Genomic DNA, 14973 nt, shown 5'->3' on the forward strand with positions numbered 1-14973 from the left:
CTAGAACTTGGTGAGCAGTTAGTAAATACTGGATGTTACAAATTCTATACTGCTGTGTTTCAAAATGAAAATTCTTACATGAACTTCCCAAATATGTGCCATATTTGTTCTCTCTTCCCCTCGTTTCCGCTCAATGGACATAGGACTCTTCTCAGGTGTACTGTCTCCTACTAGAGCAGTGAGGATGAGTGTGACAATTAGGTGCATTGGAGGAGTTAACTCAAGAGCTTGTCAGGGTGAGATGAGGAGCTGGAACTTTAAAGTGATAGCAAAAGATTACTAAGTTGAGTGACTGAAATTTCCATAACAACAACAACAACAACAAAGATAGCACAGAAAGGAGGAAAGGAAAGGATGTGAAAGAGAAGGGAAGGGATGGGGAAAAAAAAAAAAAGACTCTAGCAATGCCATGATTCCTGGAGCATTCCTGAAGAGATGAAAATCTAGAGCTATCGAGTGTATATTTAGGCCTCTAAATAGATGGTTAAATCAGCACATTGTGGGAAATAAAATACTTGTGTTGGTGTGTTGCTGTTGGAATAAAGCATTCAATATTAAACTTTTGGTAGATAAAATTGGCTAGTAATTATCTTCTAAAAAAATGACTTTCCTCTAAATGTATATTACTAACATTAGCACCAGATTTGTAATAGAATAAGCCATCTCTTGTAAGCATTTTTAAGATTTCATAGGAAAAAGTCTGGAAGGGGCAGACTGTATTATTTATACATAAACTCACAGATCCCAAGGTTTTCTTCGTTTCATAGTTTAAAGAACAGTAGAAAGAAGAAGATGGTAGTGTCAAAGCAAAAACTGCACCAGGCAATGCTAAACAGGTAAGGAAGACTTTATAGAAGGATCTTGCAATAAAAGAGACAGACCAAGATGCAGTTTGAATTCAAGAGGTAAAGACTTTTTAAGAACTGGGACTGGGAGGAACATAGTCCATCTGTGTTTGCTAATTGACTTTACCCAAAAAAACTTTCTGGTATCATCATGACAGGAGGTAGTTTCACAACTTGGAAGAGATATCACTGAAGATAAGCTTCTACATTCACAGAAAGACTGGGAGATAGAGCCACTATGTTCCTTGATGATTATATTTCAAAGAACGGCTCCAAGTTCCTTGATAAAGACAGTCCTGAGTTATAAAAATGGGAAAAGAGTTGTCTCTTCACTTTGTTGATTGGTTTCTTTGCTGTGGAGAAGCTTTTTAGCTTGATGTGATCCTATTTGTCCATTTTTGTATTTGGATGCCCGTGCTTTTGAGGTCTTATTCAAGAAATCTTTGCCCAGACCAATGTCCTGGTGTGTTTCCCCAATGTTTTCTTCAAGTAGTTTCATACTTTCAGGTCTTATTTAAGTCTTTTATCTATTTTGATTGGATTTTTGTATAAGGTGAAAGACACTGGTCCAATTTCATTGTTCTGAATATAGATATCCAGTTTTCCCAACACCATTTATTGAAGAGATTGTCCTTTTCCTAATGTATGCTCTTGGAACCTTTGTCAAAACGAGCTGACTCTAAATGTATGAATTTATATCTGAGTTCTCTATTCTGATTCATTGATCCACATGTCTGTTTCTGTGCCAGTACCGTGCTGTTTTGGTTACTATAGCTCTGTATTGTAATTTGAAGTCAGGTAATAATTCCTACACTTTAGTTCTTTTTGCTTAGGATGGATTTAGCTATTTTGGGTCTTTTGTATAAATTTTAGGATAATTTTTTCTATTTCTGTGAAGAATATCATTGGTATTTTGATAGAAATTGCTTTGAATCTGTAGATTGCTTTGGGTGGTATAGAAATTTTAACAGTGTTGATTTTTTCAATTTATTAGCATAGAATATGTTTCCATTTTTTGTATGTCCCCTTCAATTTCTTCAGTGTTTTACAGTTTTCATTGTAGATATCTTTCAGTTTTTTGGTTAAATTTATTCCTATGTATTTTATATTATTTGTAGCTGTTGTCAAATAGGATTACTTTCTTGGTTTCTTTTTCAGATCGTTGCTGTTGGCATATAAAAATACTGCTGATTTTTGTATGTTGTTCTAGAATCCTGTAAGAATTTATTAGTTTTAACAGTATTTTTTTGGAATGTTTAGGTTTTTCTAAATAAAGTAAAAGTGAAGAGACAATCCACAGAGTGGAAGAAAATATTTACAAACTACTTATCTGACAAGCGATTAATAACCAGAATATATAAGGAACCCAAACAATTCAATTAAAAAAATCAAATAATTCAGTTAAAAATGGGCAAAATATTTCAACAGACATTTCTCAAAAGAAGAGAAATGGCCAAGAGCTATATGAAAAAAATGCTTAATATCACTAATTATCAGGGAAAAGCAAACCAAAACTACAATGAGATATTATCTCCTCCCAGTTAAAAAGGCTTTTATCTAAAAAACAGGCAATAACAAATGCTAGAGAGGATATGGAGAAAAGGGAACACTTGTACACTGTTGGTGGGAAGGTAAATTAGCATAACCACTATGGAGAACAGTTTGGAGGTTCCTCAAAAATGTGTATTGAAGGAATATTTGCACTTGCATATCTGGGAATATCTGCAGCACTATTTAAAATAGCCAAGATCGGCTGGGTGCAGTGGCTCATGCCTGTAATCCCAGCACTTTGGGAGGCCGAGGTGGGCAGATCACGAGGTCAGGAGATCGAGACCATCCTGGCTAACACGGTGAAATCCCGTGTATACTAAAAAATACAAAAAATTAGCTGGGCGTGGCAGTGGGTGCCTGTAGCCCCAGCTACTCGGGAGGCTGAGGCAGGAGAATGGCGTGAACCCAGGAGGCGGAGCTTGCAGTGAGCCGCCACTGCACTCCAGCCTGTGGGACAGAGCGAGACTCCATCTCAAAAAATAAAATAAAATAAAATAAAATAGCCAAGATATAGAATCAACCCAAGGGCCCATGAATGGATGAATGTATAAAGAAAATGTGGTACATATGCACACTGTGAAATATGTGTCAGACATAAAATGAATAAAATTCTGTCATTTGCAAAAGTAAGGATGTAACTGGAGGATATTTTGTTGAGTGAAATAAGCCAGGCATGGCAAGACAAATATCACAGGTTCTCACTCAAATGTGGAGCTAAAAGAATAATTGAACCTAGAGAACAGAGTAGAATGATGATTACCAGAGGCTCAGAAGGATAGTGGGGAGAGAGACATAAAGTGGGCATGGTTAATGGGTACAAAACTACAATTAGAGTAAATTAGATCTAGTATAACAGATCTAATATTGTAGCACAATAGGATGACTATAGTTAAAAATAATTTATTATACATTTTAAACAACTAAAAGAATAGAATTAAAATGTTCTCAACACAAAATGAGAAATTCTTCAGATGACAGATACTCTGATTACTCTGATCATTATACATTGTATACCTGTATCAAAACATAACATTTAACCCGTAAATATAGACAACTATTATGTACTCATAGTAATTAAAAATAAAAAAGAAGTAGGAATAAGTTTTTTTAAATAGATTTAAATTTCAAAGGGTCAGAAAAATAATCTAGAATTACAAATTTTCTAAAGTTAATGCACTGAGAAAACAGAGAGGAGAGAACTCCGTGCTTAGGCTATCTGGATTCTGGAAGGATGGGTGTGAGAGGGAAGTCAGGGGCCTAGAGGCAAGAAGAAGCCTGACTGAAGTTTAGTGAAGTTGAAGGAAATATTAAGTCCATCTTGGTCAGCAGAGAAAAATGTTTGGTGCTAGTAAATGTGAAAAAAAAAAGAAAAAAAATATTTTCCAGAATTTTTGTAAAATTCAAGATGGTAGGTCTTTGGCATTTAAATCATTTATTGCTGTTTCTTTATTTAAGTGACCTAAAATATTTAGTCAAACATACTTTTAAAATTTTTAGGCTTTTGAGAAACATGAAATTTAAATTGATATAAAAAGTTAATATAAAGAATTCTAGAGCATTAACTTAGTAGAAAGAAAATATAAGTGGTGACTTTAACATATTAAAGTATTCTGTAATTGCTATATGGAAAAAAATTCTCCATTAACAGAGAAAATTTAAATGGGTTAATGTTTAATAGCACTTGTGGGTTTAATTAAATATAAGGAATACTTCTCTATCTGTTAAATACAGTTAAATATTAGAGGTATATTTGAAACAACAACCTTGCACATATATCATGTTGAACTTCACCTTCACCCAATTATTAGAGAGTCCCTTTTGATATCTTGGCTAGATTCAATGACTTTCCAATTTCTCTCTGCTATCAGAACAGTTTCACTTTGCTATAAAGTCCTGTTCATTAAAAAACTTCAATCCCTGTCTCTTCTCATCGTCTCTGCCTATGCTGACTAGGTCTTAGTGGCTTTAAGGACTTGGAGTGTAAGGGGAAGACAGGGTCTACTCTTTTTACACTCCTCTTCAGTTGAAGGTGTGTTTTCAGGGTAGTGGTGGAGTGGCAAGGAGAGTGAAATGTGTAAAATATCCAACTGAAAAGGTTGTAGTTCTCTTTTTACCGGGTTTAAGCACTTTCTGGTTATCCTTGTGACTATCAACTAAAAGGAAACAGATGACTATTCCAGCAGGTTCCACTGTCTATTACAGAGTCACTTCTTTCCTGCATCTCCCTTAGTCCTGTGCTGTCTGTCCCTCCACATCCTCCTGCTGATCTTCACCTGCGACATTCACAGTTTCTCCCTCTAACATGTGATCTTTTTCCCAATGCTTTGAGTGCCCCAATAAAGCTGAAGCCCCAAATTTATCGAGCTTCTCTGGCCAACAATCAAGATTGCATTGGAACTCAGTATCTATCTCCTGCACCTTTTAGAAACAAAACATGAATAGAGAAGATCCTTGCCTTCTCTTTGCTTGGCAGTCCCCTGGGAAACCATTTATTACTATCCAATTCTCTCTTTTGCCTTGTCCAGTTAGCACAGAAACAGATCATCAAGTTGAGACTTTCAAAGGATACCCAAAAAGGGGAAAACAATACTACTCTGTGTTTTTAGGGATCTTTTATCTTTATAAGTGAGTCTCTTGGAGCCCATTTCTCTTGGCTCAAGGAAGCAAGGTTATAGTTCATAATGATTAAACTCCTGAACAAGCCAATAACATGCTTAATTTTCAGCCCTCTTCTTATATTGACTACAATTGGGCTAGGTAGAATAGGCTAGACTTCTAAATGGCTATTTTGAGTAGTTCTGCTGGATTGTGGTTTATTCTGATTTACGATAACTTTGTATACTTATTGTGAAAAGAATGCAGTGCCTTCCATCTTCAGTTTAGGGTTTATGATACATTCTTGAACAGGGAAAACTCTCACAGGATATGTGGCTGCATGTAAAATATTTTCTCATAGGATTGTTAAAGGCATTAAATGAAATTCTGTGTGTTAGGATCAGTGCTTAGAATATTCTGGACACACTGAAAGTTACCATAGTCATGTTTCTCTTTTCCATCTTGAAATTCTTTCTTACCCTGGCCTTTGTCACAGTGACCCATTCAGATTACCCTGTCTCAATTTTACCATTTACTGTTTCCTCTAGCTGTCAACAACTGGTAGGTAAGCACCAAAATTTCACTACCATTGTAATACAATATATACATATACATTCATATTTTGGAGGCCAATTCTTTCAAGTTCCAGGCTCATGTGGCAAAGTGTCTCCAAAGAATTGATATGTAGTTATTTCAGCCTAATCTCTGTTTTTCAAATCAATTTTTTATCTAACTAAAAGTATCTTTCTTTACTATAATTTCCATAATTTTTGTCTTTGACATTTTTTCCTCCATTACTGAAGACAAAAAACTCCAAATTTTATGAGAAACGTTCTTTTCTGTAATGCAAAAAAATTAGCCAGATAATAAATTTTATCAACCTTTATTATGGAAAAAATCAAATTTTTCTTTAGTTTTTCTTCTCACTGCAAACAGCAAAGGCAAACTCTTAGAACCTCATGTGTGGGCACTTGTGATAAGCCATTAACTGGTTAACCTTTGGGCCCTCTTTTCCAGTCTCCAAATCATACTGCCCAGTGCTTTTCTAAACCAATCTGCGTTAATCACTGCTTTCATAAAGGCACTCTCCTGCCAAAAAGGAAACTTCAATAGTTCCATTTTTGTCTTCAAAATAAAGTTCAAACTCTTTTATATAGCATTCATAGATTCATATCTCTCTAAATCAGCCCCCAACTTTTGCCCCTGAAAATCTCCGCTTCAGCTGAAGTGGTCTCTTCACCATTTCCAAGATATAACTTGCTCATCTATACATAAAACATATTATTTTTACTTATCTGCTTAACTAAAGCCCACCCTTCCAACAACTACCTCAAGTTTTACATTTCCAATGAAACATTCTAGGCAACACCCTCCATATCCTTGGAGTAGCTTTTGCCAAATAAATTTCTTTTTATTTAACATTGAGATTTTTGAGAGGTTAGTATGTATGTTTTAGACCCTTGTTATTTGTTTTGTATCCATGATTTCATTCAACACATACAAAAAAAAAAACTTGGAAAATGGGTATTTCATCCACATCTTTTAGATGGAAACCTAGGCATAAAAATGTTTCAAAATAAGTCAAGTTTCATTATATGGCAAGGCCAGGATTCAAATGATGTGGTTGTTCTCATTGTGAAATTCTTTTATTTTCATTACTTTGCTGAAGCATTTGAGAGATAAAAATTAATGGAGACAAAGAAAAGAACTTTTGATTTCATGGAATATTGGGAACTTAAGGCAGACTGAAAATGTTAAGAAGCAAACAGATGCTAAAAAATAAGGTAATAGATCTACTTAATATTTGGATTCATTTTATATATATGCATAGAATTATATACATAATTTCAAAAAAAATGCCTAGATGGGCTCCATGTAGCAACATAAGGATTTAAAAGAAAAAGAAAATGAAAGGATGGGGAAGAAAAATAAATAACAGGGCTTTCCAACTGTAAGTAGGCTGAGAAAACTTTTCTGTGGACAGTCACTTTTATGAAGGACATTATGTTGTTAAGATATATTCTCAGTGAGGTATCATCAAATAGCAGCAAGCCATAGATAATAAGGCCATATTAGCACATAAATGTAAAAGGTTTATATGTGCCTCATTCCAGTGACCTTTACTGTACACTGTCTTAAGTTTGCCATAAAATCATTAATAAGTTTGGTTAAAGGGGAATTGAAACTCATGCAACCGTGCCTAAATTACTTCTAGAAAAGTAAGTAGTGCCACAGTCATTAGTGTTTAAAATTAATGTGTGCATTTTTCCTATTAATAATTATGCCCATTTAAAATAACCATTACTCCTATAATGTGAATTTAATGAGGAAAATATATGAGAATATTATTAATTTTCTTTCTGTTAAATTAACAAGCCCTTTTGCTGACATCTAATGTGAGTATCAATAGTAAAAAAATCAATTAAAGTCAAATACAAAGTTGATGAGGACTCAAAAACAACTTCAACTCACATATAGCATACTGCCATTAAAATATTAGAAAATAAACATACAGGTTTCTACACTAAAGTAAGCATGCATAAATAATTAATGTGGGGACTGATATGGCATTCACCAAGTCTTGCATCTGTTTTCATATCATTTCCCATAAAGTCAACATAACATTGTGAGACTAGTGTTGAGCAATATTTTTTAAATTTTTTATGTTGAAATAATGTAAGAATAGAAAATCCATAAAAATAGCACAAATAATTCATGTACACTCTTCATCCAGATTCCCCAAGCATTGACATTTTAATATATTTGCTTTATTATTAATATTCTTTCTTCCTTTTTTCCGGTCTCTTTGTCTCTCTCTGTACACAAACAGGTGAACACACACACACACTATTTTCCTAAATGTATGAGCAACTCACACAGTTACATTATGTTCTTTAAATACTTTAGTGTGGGTCTCCTAATAACAAGATTCTTAAGCAGAGAACAAGTATCAAAATCAGATTATTAACATTTTGTATTCTTATTCAATACACATAATTTATTTAAATTTTTCTTAGCAGTGTTTTTAAAACAATGCTTTACAGGCATACCTTGTAATATCACACTTTGCTTTATTGCACTTCACAGATACTGAGTGTTTTACAATTGAGGATTTTGGCTACCTGTGTAGAGCAAGTCTATCCGTGCCATTTTTCCAACAGCATGTACTCACTTCATGTCATTATGTCATATTTTGGTAATTCTCATGGTATTTCAAGCTTATTCATTATTACTATATCTGTTATGGTGAACTGTATCAGTGATCTCTCATGTTACTCTTGTAATTGTTTTAGGGTGCCATAAGATAGCTAACTTAATACATACCATTATGTGTTTTGACTGCTTCACCAACTAGCTATTCCTGTTTCACTCTCTCTCCTCGGGCCTCCCTATTCCATGAGATACAACATATTGCATAGGCCAATTAATGGCCTACATTGGCCTCTAAGTGTTCAAGTGAAAGAAAGAGTCAAACAAACGTCTCTCATTTTAAATCAAAAGCAAGAAATGATTAAGCTTAGTGAAGAAGGCATGTTGAAAGTCAAAGCAGGCCAAAAGCTAGGCCTCTTATGCCAAATAGCCAAGTCATTAAGGCAAAGGAAAAGTTCTGGAAGGAAATTAAACGTGCTACTCCAGTGAATACATGAATGACAAGAAAATGAAACAGGCTTATTGTGATATGGAGAAAGGTTTAGTGGTCTGTATAGAAGATCAAACCAGCCACCACATTCATTTAAGCCAGAGCCTAATCCAGAGCAAGACTCTAGCTACCTTCAATTCTTTGAGGGTTCAGAGAGGTGACAAACTTGCAGAAGAAAAGTTTGAAGCTAACACATGTTGGTTCCTGAGGATTAAGGTGAGAAGCCATCTCTACAACATAAAAAGTACAAGGTGAAGCAACAAGTGCTGATGTAGAAGCTGCAGCAAGTTATCCAGAAAACCTAGTGGAGATCATTGGTGAAGGTAGCTACACAAAACAGTAGATTTCAATGTAGACAAAACAGTCTTCTATTGGAAGAAGATGTGTTCTAAGACTTCCATAGCTAGAGAGGAGAATCCAATTGGAGAATTCAATGCTTAGCCTCAAAGCTTTAAAAGACAAGATGTCTTATTAAGGGCTAATGCTGATGACTTTAAGTTGAAGCCAATGCTCATGTACTATTCAAAAATCCTAGGGCTCTTAAGAATTATACTAATGTCACTCTACTGTGATACACTAATGGAACAATAAAGGCTAGATAGATGATAGCACATCCGCTCACGGTATAATTTACTGAATAGTTTAAGCCCATTTTTGAAACTTACATCTCAGAAAAAAAAAAGATTCTTTCAAAATACTATCGCTCATTGACGATGTACCTAGTCACCAAGTGCCCTGATGGAGATGTTCAAAAAGATTAATATCTTCATGCTGGCAAACACAACATCCATTCTGCAGCCCATTAATCAAAAAGTAATTTTGACTTTCCTTTTTTCTCTTTTTTTAAGAGACAGGATCTTGCTCTGTTGTCCAGGCTGGAGTGCAATACTGTCATCATAGCTCACTGCTGCCTCAAACTCCTGAGCTCAAGTGATCCATCTGTCTCAGCCTCACAAGCAGCTGGGACTACAGAGATACACCACCACAGCCAGCTATTCTTTAGATTTTTTAATTTGTTATAGAAACGGGGTCTCACTATTTTGCCCAGGCTGGTCTCAAACTTCTAGGCTCAAGTGATCTCTGATTCTTGCTCCTCACTTCCCTATGTGCTGGGATTACAAGTGTGAGCCAATGTACCTGGCATAATTTTGACTTTCAAGTCTTATTATTTAAGAAATAAATTTCTGCCGGGCACAGTGGCTCACGCCTGTAATCCCAGCACTTTGGGAGGCCGAGGCGGGCGGATCACGAGGTCAGGAGATCGAGACCATCCTGGCTAACACAGTGAAACCCCGTCTCTACTAAAAATACAAAAAATTAGCCGGGAGAGGTGGCGGGCAACTGTAGTCCCAGCTACTCGGGAGGCTGAGGCAGAATGGCGTGAACCCTGGGGGGCGGAGCCTGCAGTGAGCCGAGATCGCACCACAGCACTCCAGCCTGGGCGACAGCGAGACTCCGTCTAAAAAAAAATAAATAAATAAATAAAATAAATTTCATAAGGCTCTACCTGCCATAGATAGTGATTCCTCTGATATATCTAAGCAAAGTCAACTGAAAACCTTCTGGAAAGTATTTACCATCCTAGATGTCATTAAGAACATTTGTGATTTATGAGAGGAGGTGAAAATATCAACATTAAAAATAGAGTTTGGAAAAATTTGATTTCAGTCCCATGAATGAATTTGAGGGGTTAAAGACTTCAGTGGAGAAAGTAATGGCAGATGAGGTGGAAATAGCAAGAGAATTAACATTAAAAGTGGAGCCTGAAGATGTGACTGAATAGCCAGAGTCTAATGATAAAACTTGAATGGATGAAGAATTGTTTATTTAGTTTTCTATTTGATGAGAATTTAGAATATTACACAGATGTATTTGATAAAGTACCAGAAGGGTTTGAGAGCATTGATTCAAATTTTGAAAGAAATTCTACTGTGGGTAAAATGCTATCAAACAGCATCACATGCTACATAAAAATCTTATATGAAAGGAAGAGTCAATTGATGCAGCAAACTTCATTACTGTCTTATTTTAGGAAATTGCCACAGACACCCCAAGCTTCAGTAAATACCAACCTGATCAGTCAGCAGCCATCAGCATTGAAACAAGACCCTCAACCACCCAAATTATGCTGTGAACTCACTGAAAGTTCAGATAATAGTTTCCGTTTTTCAGCAATAAAGTATTTTAATTAAGGTATATGCATTTTTAGACAATGCCATTGCACAATTAATAGACTATAGTGTAATTATACTTTTATATGCACTGCGAAACCAAAAAATGCATGTGACTTGCTTTACTGTGATATTCACTTTATTTCAGTGGTCTAGAACCTAACCTGCAGTATCTCTGAGGCCTGCCTGTGTATAACTGTAAATATTCATTTGTTTCTGGGTAATTTTAAGACTTTCAGAAATGCTATTCCTGTAAGATGTTCACTCTGTTAATTTTAGTAATGGAAAATATTCCTCACTTTCCACCCTAGATAAAACTCATCTGGTCTTCAAATGTTATTAAAAGAAATTTGAACTGACAGCCTGAAAATAAATTGACTGAATATAAATAAATTTTAAGGTTCAGATATAAATGAAAAATAAAAAGCTTACATCAATGATTTCAAATGGCAACCTGGATCTGCTCTAGGATACCAGACACTTAGATAATTATTTTCATGTGTCATCTCAATTAATCCTCTCAACAATATTAAGGTCAATATTATTAAATAATCTCATTGATGAAAAAACTGAAATTGAGTTTTAATAACTGGTTCAAGGTCCTAGATAACAAAAATATATAGGATTTAGAAGTTGATCCTAAGTATATGCTGCAAAGCAGAGTCCAAGCATTTCATTATGTCTGCCTTTGTATCTGCTGTGAAATTCACATTACCATGGCTTCCCATCTTGCTGTCAAGCTTTGCATAAAGGCCATCCCTACCTTCCTTTGCTTATCTCAGGAATCTCTGACTATAGGATTCCCTTTGCCTTCTCAGACTCATCATTTAAGGTCGATATGGTGCCTACATTCTTGTCCCCACACATCTGCCACATGACTCCTGTTAGAGACATCTGCCAAACTATTCACCAATAGCTTATTATGCACATGGTACATAGTAAAATATTTGGTCCAGAGGCTGGAGGTGGGCAAAGATTCCATAGCTAGCACTTTCTGCCACTTTCTGAGCTGTTCCCCATTTCAACCTGCTCTTCTGTTATACCCTTAAAAATAAGTTTGCCTTGTATAAAACATAACCTCATATGAAGTCACAAAAATTATGGCTCAGAATGCTGGCACTTCACTTAGGAACATCTATTGACTGACCCTTCTGTTATTGTTGCTTATTTTTCTGGAGGTTAATACTTTTGAAAAAGCACATTCAAAGGACTTCTAGAATAATTTACCCCAGAATACAGGTACAAACAATAGTTTCATATCTAATTCCCTTAAGAGCTGAAGAGAAAAAATTCAACAAAATAAGGATTGTCATATTTGTTGCAAAAAATCTTTGTAGGTAAGTGGAATTACCTGTTAAAACTGACATTTTCTTTTCTTGTCTTTCCTGAGAAATTCTTAGAGTATGCCCTTAGTGTAACTTTAATTTTCTCTTTGCCCTGACTTGGTGGCTTGATTTACATAATTCATAATCCTGATTCATATATAAGTCATTCATTTGCTTTCTTCTCCAAAATCCAGAGAACTTCCAAATGCAAAGATGGTACCAGTGAGTTTGCACATGCTGACACCTAAAAGCAAACAGGAATTAATAATGTACACACACAAAGTATGTTTAATTTACGAAGTCAGACCTGCATTTGTAAGGTTGTGTGCCTACTGACATCCCTCTACTAATTTTTAATGAGATGGTGAGAAGTCTGGAAACTGTATTAGATTCCTGAGAACAGGAGTGCAAAAATAATATGGGGTACATTCAATTTAGAGCATTCTGTAGTCCCAGAAGGCTTACCCTGAAGTACAGTAGAAATGGAATACAGGATACATGTAAAAGAAGAAAACTGCATAGCAAAAGTGTTTCACAAGAGTAGATTTGAGTATTTTTTTTTTCTAGAAGCAAAGTATGTATAATACTAAGACCATGCAGTCACTAGAGCTTAATGTTTTAAAATACAGGTAAATATAGAGTCTTGCATGAAGAGAAAAGTGTTATTGTATTGTTCTTTAATAGGATTTTAGGGACTTCCTCAAAAAGCTCCAGTTTGAAGAGATACTTGAAATAGATCTCTAAAAACAGTAAGTAATAAAATAAAAATAAAATATATACCTTTTGTATATTATACCTTGAAAAATCACCTGCATATTCTCATCTGGGAGAAACCTTTTATAAAAATATTTGTATTTTCTTTAATATGTACTGCAGAAATAAATTTACCTGTTAAAAGTGCACATAAAGTAAAAAGTGAATTATATATATACATTTTATTTTAACATTTAACTATACAGAAATTATACAAATAAGTTATAAAATATATTTTTTTGCAACAGCATTGAATGCTTTTTGTATTAATTTAGTTAATCAGGCCAATAAGTGATCAAAATAATTTTTTAAATTAAAATGATATATCACAAATATTTTCTAGGCCTACTGTTATTAAAGCAATTAGAAGTTTATTTTTTTCCAGTCAAAATTTGCAGGTTATCTTAAAACACTCTCAATTCAGAACACTTTTGCCATCCCAAAAGTGTTTTCTACCTCCTCAGAAGAAATCCATTTTTGTATGTCTTTGCTGCCTTTGAACTCTTTAATGACGTATTAAGTACAAGAGATACTTTTGTGCGGAGATTTGGAGAGTGGAAGTAAAGCAGTAGTTATTGGTTTTATGCTTAGAAGGTTGAAACAGGTGCTTTTGCAGCTCTTACGTGTGGCACTTGTCTGCTGGCTAATTTGGTCTGGGGCAGAAGCCAGGCCTGCAATTACTCCACCTTGCCCTAGTGGATCTTTGCTGACTGGGTTTGAGATGTGCTCAGCACTGTGATGAAAGGTGACAGCTTTTCTTGCAGGACACCTAAGGGTTCTAGACCATCTTTATGATTTCCAGCCAGCTTATGCTCACAGATTCCAGATCATGGTCGTGTGTTTAAATTTATTCTTGTTCTATGCACTTTACATTCATCTTTCTTTCTCAATGGCCACCACGTGGACCTCAAGCTCTAACAATGGAAGCAAAGATAGCAGTCATATAGTGTTTAACCAACACCTGTAATGGCTAAAGTCTTTGTTTTCTGGTTGAACCCTGATACAGTCATTACCATCATCAGAAATAATTTGTAAATCAAGAAAGCAACACTAAAATAAAACAAATTTAATCTAATAACATAAGAAGTAAAAGCAAGGTCCACAAAAATCTTTTTAAAAGTTTTATGTTTATAGCAATCTTTATTTCTTGACATCCTTATTTAAAAATTTCAGATAACTAAAAGATACCAATAATTAAGCTATTTTTTCTTAGCTTCAAATCTAGCCTTCTTTGTGATTCTGGAGTTAGAGTTCTGCAATTCTCCCCTTCATCGGCTAGAATTCTATTGGAATATATAAATTAGGAGCATGAAAGGGACACTGCATGAGGACGAGAGAGGATTTGCTTTTTCCTGTTTGTTTTCTATTCTTGTTGGAGCCTCCCTACCAATGGCTCTGCTCTGGCAGGAACAGTTGGTTATAGTAGCCAGCTTCTTTAGTTAATTCTAAAGCCAGTTTACCAAAACTCCTTATGAAGGCCAGCCAACCAGCCCTACCCCTCCCTAGAAGTCTGAGCCCTTGTTCTATGGGCCTCTCCTTTTATCATCTAAGGCACTAAAAAGAAAAAAAAAAAAAATCCCGCCTTAGAATGCTAAGTACCTCTGTCTTGTGGAGCCTTTCATCTGTGCTTCTATCTGCTCCCCCTCAAACTGCCACATTATTTCACCCAGACCTAGAGATGGCCTGTTTCTTGTGTGAGTGTTTTATTTTTTATTTTTCATACTCCTGTTTAACTAGTTCCCTGTATTAAATTATGTCTGTTAAAAATAACCAGAGTTCTTTCTGAATTCCTGACTACATCCTAAATGATATGAGACCATCACAAATTCTTTTCACTAAAGTATTTTAAACACTAACTTCATTTATCACTTTATAAAATTCTAAATGACAAGCTAAAACTGATTGTGTGGATTTTATATGACTAACTGTGTGGCCTTTAGTTAGTTAATGAAAAGATGAAATACTGGGTGGAAGCAAAGCAGATTATTTTTGCCATGTTGTGTATGACCATATAATATGCAGTTGAAGACTTTAATACTGATACTTCTTTCCAGATTCCATTGTCAGTATCCATATATGTGTCAACTTCTGGT

General features: G+C 35.0%; 1 long non-coding RNA gene across 1 annotated transcript in view; it reads left to right on the forward strand.

The window, feature by feature from the left end:
- Positions 1-14973, forward strand: part of LOC134728893 (uncharacterized) — a 562896-nt gene that overhangs the window by 446431 nt on the left and 101492 nt on the right. The window lies entirely within an intron of this gene.

Source organism: Pan paniscus, chromosome 15 (assembly GCF_029289425.2).
Source record: "Pan paniscus chromosome 15, NHGRI_mPanPan1-v2.0_pri, whole genome shotgun sequence".
NCBI classification, from domain to species: domain Eukaryota; kingdom Metazoa; phylum Chordata; class Mammalia; order Primates; family Hominidae; genus Pan; species Pan paniscus.